Source organism: Eleutherodactylus coqui, chromosome 6 (assembly GCF_035609145.1).
Source record: "Eleutherodactylus coqui strain aEleCoq1 chromosome 6, aEleCoq1.hap1, whole genome shotgun sequence".
Taxonomy (NCBI): domain Eukaryota; kingdom Metazoa; phylum Chordata; class Amphibia; order Anura; family Eleutherodactylidae; genus Eleutherodactylus; species Eleutherodactylus coqui.
In genome coordinates, this window is record NC_089842.1 from 19,042,767 (window position 1) to 19,049,126 (window position 6,360).

Sequence of the window (6,360 nt, forward strand, 5' to 3'; positions counted from 1 at the left end):
TGCAGGGAGGAGGAGTAAAAGCCCGACTGGGTTCACACAGGGCGGATTCGCTGCGGCAGACCCGCCAGCGGCCACTAATCCCGGGTTTAGCTAGCCATGTGGACGTGATTTGTCAACACTCTCGTCCACACAGGGCGGCGCTGCGGCGCAGATTCCCAGGACGCAGCATGTCCATTCTTCTTTTTCTTCTGCTGTGGCCGCGCTCTCCTCTATGGGAGAGCCGGCTGCAACAGAAAAGCGTGCGACAAGCCGCTCCAAAAGCCGGCTAAGTGCCGCGGGGTTTGAAACTGATCTTTCCCGGTGAAAATTTCACGGTTTTTCGCTGCAGCAAAACCGCGAGATTTCTGCCGAGAATACGACCCGTGTGACCCCAGCCTCACACGGCCGACAAATGGTTCAGATTCCTACAATCAGGAATCTGAATGATTATATTGCTCAGTGTAAAGGCACGCCCCGGCTTAACGACGACCGAGAATCCTATTGGTTGGAGCAGTTACAGATGGCGGTATGTGCGACTACGCTCACCGCTCACTTATGAACGACCGCCTGTTTACTGTGAATGGAGGCTGGCTGGAACGCTCCCCGGCCGCTGCACCTCCATTCACTGAGCGATGCTCGTGCCTGTGTAAAAGCAAGTAACGGTTATCGCTGGCACAACCTGTCAGGCATCTGCATCCAACAGGCCGCCCCGTGTAAAAGGGCCCTAACCTGGACTAATAATCCCCACTTAAGTCTCCTTCAGATCAGCGTATCATAAATGTGCACACTTCAGCGCAATGTATTTGCGCATTTTAATGTACTTTTTGCGCACGCCGGACAGTGTTTTTTATGCCCGGGACACAAGCACGCCCCGATTTATAAGCCTAATGAGGTCCAGATGTGTTATTTGTTTCCCGGAATTGCGCAGTGTATTGTGCATTCGCGCAACCACCGAAGACTTCTAATGGGGACCTTCAGTGCGCAAAAAGAAAGAACATGTCCTATTTTTTTGCTTGCGTGCATCCATGGGTTCTATTCCCCGTGTTCTGCACATGGGTATTGTCTCAGTTAGTGCAGGGATCCAATATTTTTGCAATATTGGTCATTCATCCTCTATCAGCATTATTACACAATAGTAAGTAGCAGATCCCGGCCCAATTATGTGTCCGACTCCACAGCAAGCAAACAGGGGATCCGATATTTCTGCAACATTCCACCTGTTAGTAACACTAAGGTTGCCTGTCCGCGGGCGGGTTTGAATTGGGTTCCACATGGCGATAATCCGGCCGCGGGGCACACAGTGAAGGCTCTCCATAGTGTTGCTGTGTGCAACATGCTGCGATTCTCTGCGGCCCGCCTATCTGTCAGATAGGCTGACCGCGAAGATCCGTCTGCCGGCTCCTGGTCCCAGCTGGCGATTCCCGCGGCACAGATCCCCTGCGGGATACGGCAGCGCCCGTGGACAGGCAGCCTAAGGCGATAATATTTAAATGCACAAACAATGCAAACAAAAAACAAACAGCAAGAATAAAAATACATGAAAACCGATGGGATTGCAGGATTATCTCCGCATCGATCCCTTCCGAAGACAAAGTTACAGATATGCTTTATATTCCGCAGTCAATTAGGGATGCACATTTTTTTAGGGGGCGGTAAGTTTGGTCCGTTCTAAAAAATGGAGGTCACCTTCGCTAGGTCTGCGGATACGCCCCAGCGCCCTACAAAGCTAAGGGTTAACCGCTTCCTGCATTTGTAGTAGCTGAAACTTTACAAGCTGTTTAACAAGTTGGGAGATCCAGTTACCCCCGGGTGCAGGGAGGGGGGGGGGCAGGTTAGTGGCCGTCACATCAATCAGCGGTACCTTATAAAATAACAGCAGAGTGAAGGCCTCGGACCTGTTTCCTCCCCCCCCATGTCCCTTCTGTCTGAGGCTATTTTAAGCTCTGTTGTTTGAACTTCTAAGCCCCCAGAGGGGTCTGCAGGGAGGACCTGAGACCCTCAGATAAGACCTCACTGATTTGGAAACTTTTGGCTGAAATAACATTAAGGGAAGAAGTTGGAAAATTGGTCACTGAGACGCCCCCCACCCCGTGCCTCCTCCATCACTTACCAAGACACCTTATACCTCTCCACTAATAGCCAAGCCCATCACCTCTCACCCTGCACTACAACCTCAAGCATGTCTGTGCGTGATGTCCGCAGGGTGAGCTGACCAGTGAAGGGGAAAATGACCTCAGGGAGGCAGAAAGTGCTGCAAGACCATCCAATAATGCATCGTTAGCAGGAAAAACAATTCCTCAAAAATGTCGTTATGTTCCGATTGGACCAAAAATGATAGAATTGTTATCACCGGACCGGGAGATAATGGGCCAGTCTACTGCCCATAATAATCAAACGGGGGGCCACTGGGCCAGTCTGTGGTTCCAGAACCATGAATGGCCAATCTAGATGAATCTTCCTGCACAGTATCAGCCTTAGCTTACATGGCACCCTGTGCAGAATTTGGGGGGGAACACCCCACCCCCACCCCATCATAATAAAAAAAAAACACTATGTATTGCTCTGATAGGCAGTCTGCTTGTATTTTGCTTGTATAGAAAGCACCAAGATAGCAGCATACCCACAGTAGTAGAGCTCACTGCATTAATACTGTACCAGAACCAAGCTCGTAACATATATATATATATATATATATAAAACCAAGCCCAGTATATAAACGCTGTACCAGAATCAGGCTTAGTACATAAATGCAGTACCAGATTCAAGCTCATAACATAAATATAGCACCAGAACTAAGCTTATAACATAAATATAGCACCAGAACTAAGCTTATAAGCAGAGGCGTAACTTGAATACTTTATTCATAGTATGGGCTCCCTATATGGAGAAGAGATGCCTTATGGGTCCCCTAAGGCTCCTGGGCCCGGATGCAACAGCATCCCCTATAGTTAAACCAGTGCTTATAACATAAATACAGAACCAAAACCATGCTAGTACATAAATACTGTACTAGAACAAAGTTCATAACATAAATAAAGCACTAGAATTTATATTATGGTTTTGGTTCTGGTACTGTATTTATCTCCCTAAGTTACAGTACCAGAACCAACCCTATAACATAAATTCAACACCAGAACCTATCTTAGTACACGACTATAGCACAAGAACCAATGTCATAATGTAAATTCAGCACCAGAACCAACACTATTACATAAATGCAGTACCAGAACCAAGTTCATAACATGAATAAAGCACCACAATTAAGCTCGGTACATCAATACAGCAACAGAACCAAGTACAGGGCCATATAAAGCGATACCAAATGTGTTTTTTATTGTTTCGGGTTTTTTTAATGTAAAAGAGTTTTTTTCAACTTAACCCCTTAATGACACAGGACGTAATGTTATGTCCTGCACTTTCGGGGTGTGAATGGAGGGAGATCGCGGGGTGATCTCCCTTCATACAATGCAGGCGCCGGCTGTTTCTTACAGTCGGCAGCTGTCCGCAACAGCTCCGATAAGCCACGTAGCTCATCTGAGCTGTTAACCCTTTAATAGCTGTTGTCAATTCTGACAGTGGCATTTAAATCCCCCGACCGATGCTCCGGGGTCTTGTATGGCCCCCCCCCCCTTCCCGTGATGAGATCGCGGGGTGACGTGCGGTTGTCATGGCAGTCGGGAGTCTTCTGAAAGGCCCCAGGGCTGTCTTAGCAGAATGCCTATCTAGCCATGCCCGAGGCGTGACTTGATAGAATGCCTGTTAGAACACAGTATGATGTAATGTTATGGCATTACATCATACTGCAGGAGCGATCAAAGCATCACAAGTTCTTGTTCCCTCTGGGGACTAAAAAAAAACAACTAAAAGTTAAGTTTAAAAAAGTTTTACTAATTATTTCAAAAAAAAGGTAATAATAAAGTTAAAAAAAAAAACCTTTTGCCGTATGTATTAGAAAAGAATCTAAATAATAAAACAAAAATACAGATTTGGTATCGATGAGTCCGTAAAAGTCCGATCTATCACGATAATGCATTAGTCGCCACGCATGGTGGACGTCGTCAGGAAAAAAAAACGCGTTATTTTGGTCACTTCTTATCGAAAAAGAAATGTAATAAGAAGCGATCAAAAAGTCGTATATACTCCAGAATAAATGCCAACGGGAACTCCAGGACGTCCCGCACAAAATGAGGTGAAGCACAACGACGTGGATGAAAACATTAAGAAGTTATGAAGAAAAGGATTAAAAATATTAAATATAAAAAGAATATAGAAAAAAAATAAAAGTAGTCCGGCAAAAAATAAACTATATAAACTTGGTCTGGTAGTAATCGTACTGACCGCCAGAATAAGGTTATCAGGTCATTTTTGTTGCAGTGTGCACGCCGTAGAAACAAGACGCACCCAAAGATGGCGGAATTTCGGGTTTTTTCCATTTCTCTCCCCTAAGAATTTTTTAAACCTTTTTCAGTACATTAAATGGCACCATTGAAAAAGACAACTCGTCCCACAAAAACAAGCCCTCATACAGCGACGCCGATGGATAAATAAAGGAGTTATGATATTTTAAAAAGGGAGGGGGAACATAAATTGAAAAAAAGGGGGCGGTCCTTTTCTATTTTTGATAACGTTATTAAACCTTTTTAACACTTTTATTTAGTTCCCATGGGGGACACGAACTTGTGATTAGAGATGAGCGAGTATACCCGCTAAGGCACATTACTGGAGCGAGTAGTGCCTTAGCAGAGTATCTCCCTGCTCGTCTCTAAAGATTCGGGGGCCGACGCGGGTGACAGGTGAGTTGCGGCGGGGAGCAGGGCGGGGAGAGGGAGAGAGAGATCTCCCCTCCGTTCCTCCCCGCTCTCCCCCGCCGCTCCCCGACCCCCGCCAGCCCCCGAATCTTTAGAGACGAGCCGGGAGATACTCGGCTAAGGCACTACTCGCTCATCTCTACTTGTGATCCTTGATCATTTGTACTATTTACAGCAATACTCCAGTATTACAGTATATTGTACATTTCAATGCTGCCTAAAGCCTCCCGCAGGCCACAGGCAGAGCTTAGAGGGGTATTTTGGACATTTAACCCTTGCAGCATTCATGGCCTTGCCTCATTATAGGTGAACAAGAGTTGATCGACAGGTTTGCTCCTCAGGATCCCTGGTAATCAGCTGATCTCGGTCCTCTGCACTCACTGGGCCAGATGCTGACAGCTCCATCCACAGTGGGGTCGCAGTCAGAAGTGCAATAGAAGGTATACCTCCTATTGAAGTCAATGCTACACCTTCCATTGCACTTTGAGATCCGCACCCAATGCAGATATCCAGCCTGGTGCAGTGAGTGTGGGGGCTGGGATCAGGTGATCGCCGGGGTCCCGAGCGGTGGATATGTCTTTAACTACTTCATTAATGCCTAATGTAAATTTACGTTGGGTGGCTATAAAGTACGGACGGGGTGGGCTCAGGAGACATTTCTGCTCCATATGCAGCAGCTATCAGCTGTTTCTGATACCAGTAACTACCGAGATCATTGTTAGCCCCGATGGCGGCACTTAACTGTTTAGATGCCACGGTCAAATCTGACCCCTCCCATGCCCCATTGGCATCCCTTGCAATGTGATTGGAGGTTGCATGGCTGACCCCTGAAGGTCCCAGTGCTGCCTTGCATAGAAGCCTATCAAGCCCTGTTTGTGAAAAGGCTTGATAGGCAACATAAAAAAATTGCTATATACAGCAATACTAGAGTATTGCAGTATATAGTGCAAGCGATCAAATGATTTTTTTTTAGCAGTAAAGAAAGTAAGAAAATATTAAAAGTTGAAAAAAACACCCTTTTCACATTTTTCACATTAAAAAAGTTAACAATTAAAAAGTCCCACATATTTGGTATCGCCGTATACGTAAATGTCTGATCTATTAAAATATCGCAATATTTGATCCCAGCGTCTATCTAAGGGCTCCGTTAGAAAAGCATTTTTTTTTCTCGCATAAACAGCCGCACGAAGAAAAAAAAACGCACATCGCACGAAGAAAGAGCGCGTGAACGGGTGCATTGGCACGAACATGTCCGATCTTTTGCAGGTGCAGTTTTTTTTAGCGCTTGTAAAAATCGGACATGTGAGCGCTTTCATTGGAAAGCATTGGTTCTAATCGAGCCGCTTTTTTCACGCGCCTATCCATGCACGAGGAAAACGCTCGTCTGCACACTTGCACTTTTTTGCGCATTTTTTTCACCCGATTGTCAATGGGACTTTATAATGTTAAAAACGCATCGCACAAAAATAGCAAAGCACCAACGTGTGAGGCGATTTTAACCCTTTGCAATCCAATTTCCGATTCACGGTTTCCTAGGGGGTTTTCTCCTTCTGCCATGATAGAATGGCGCCAT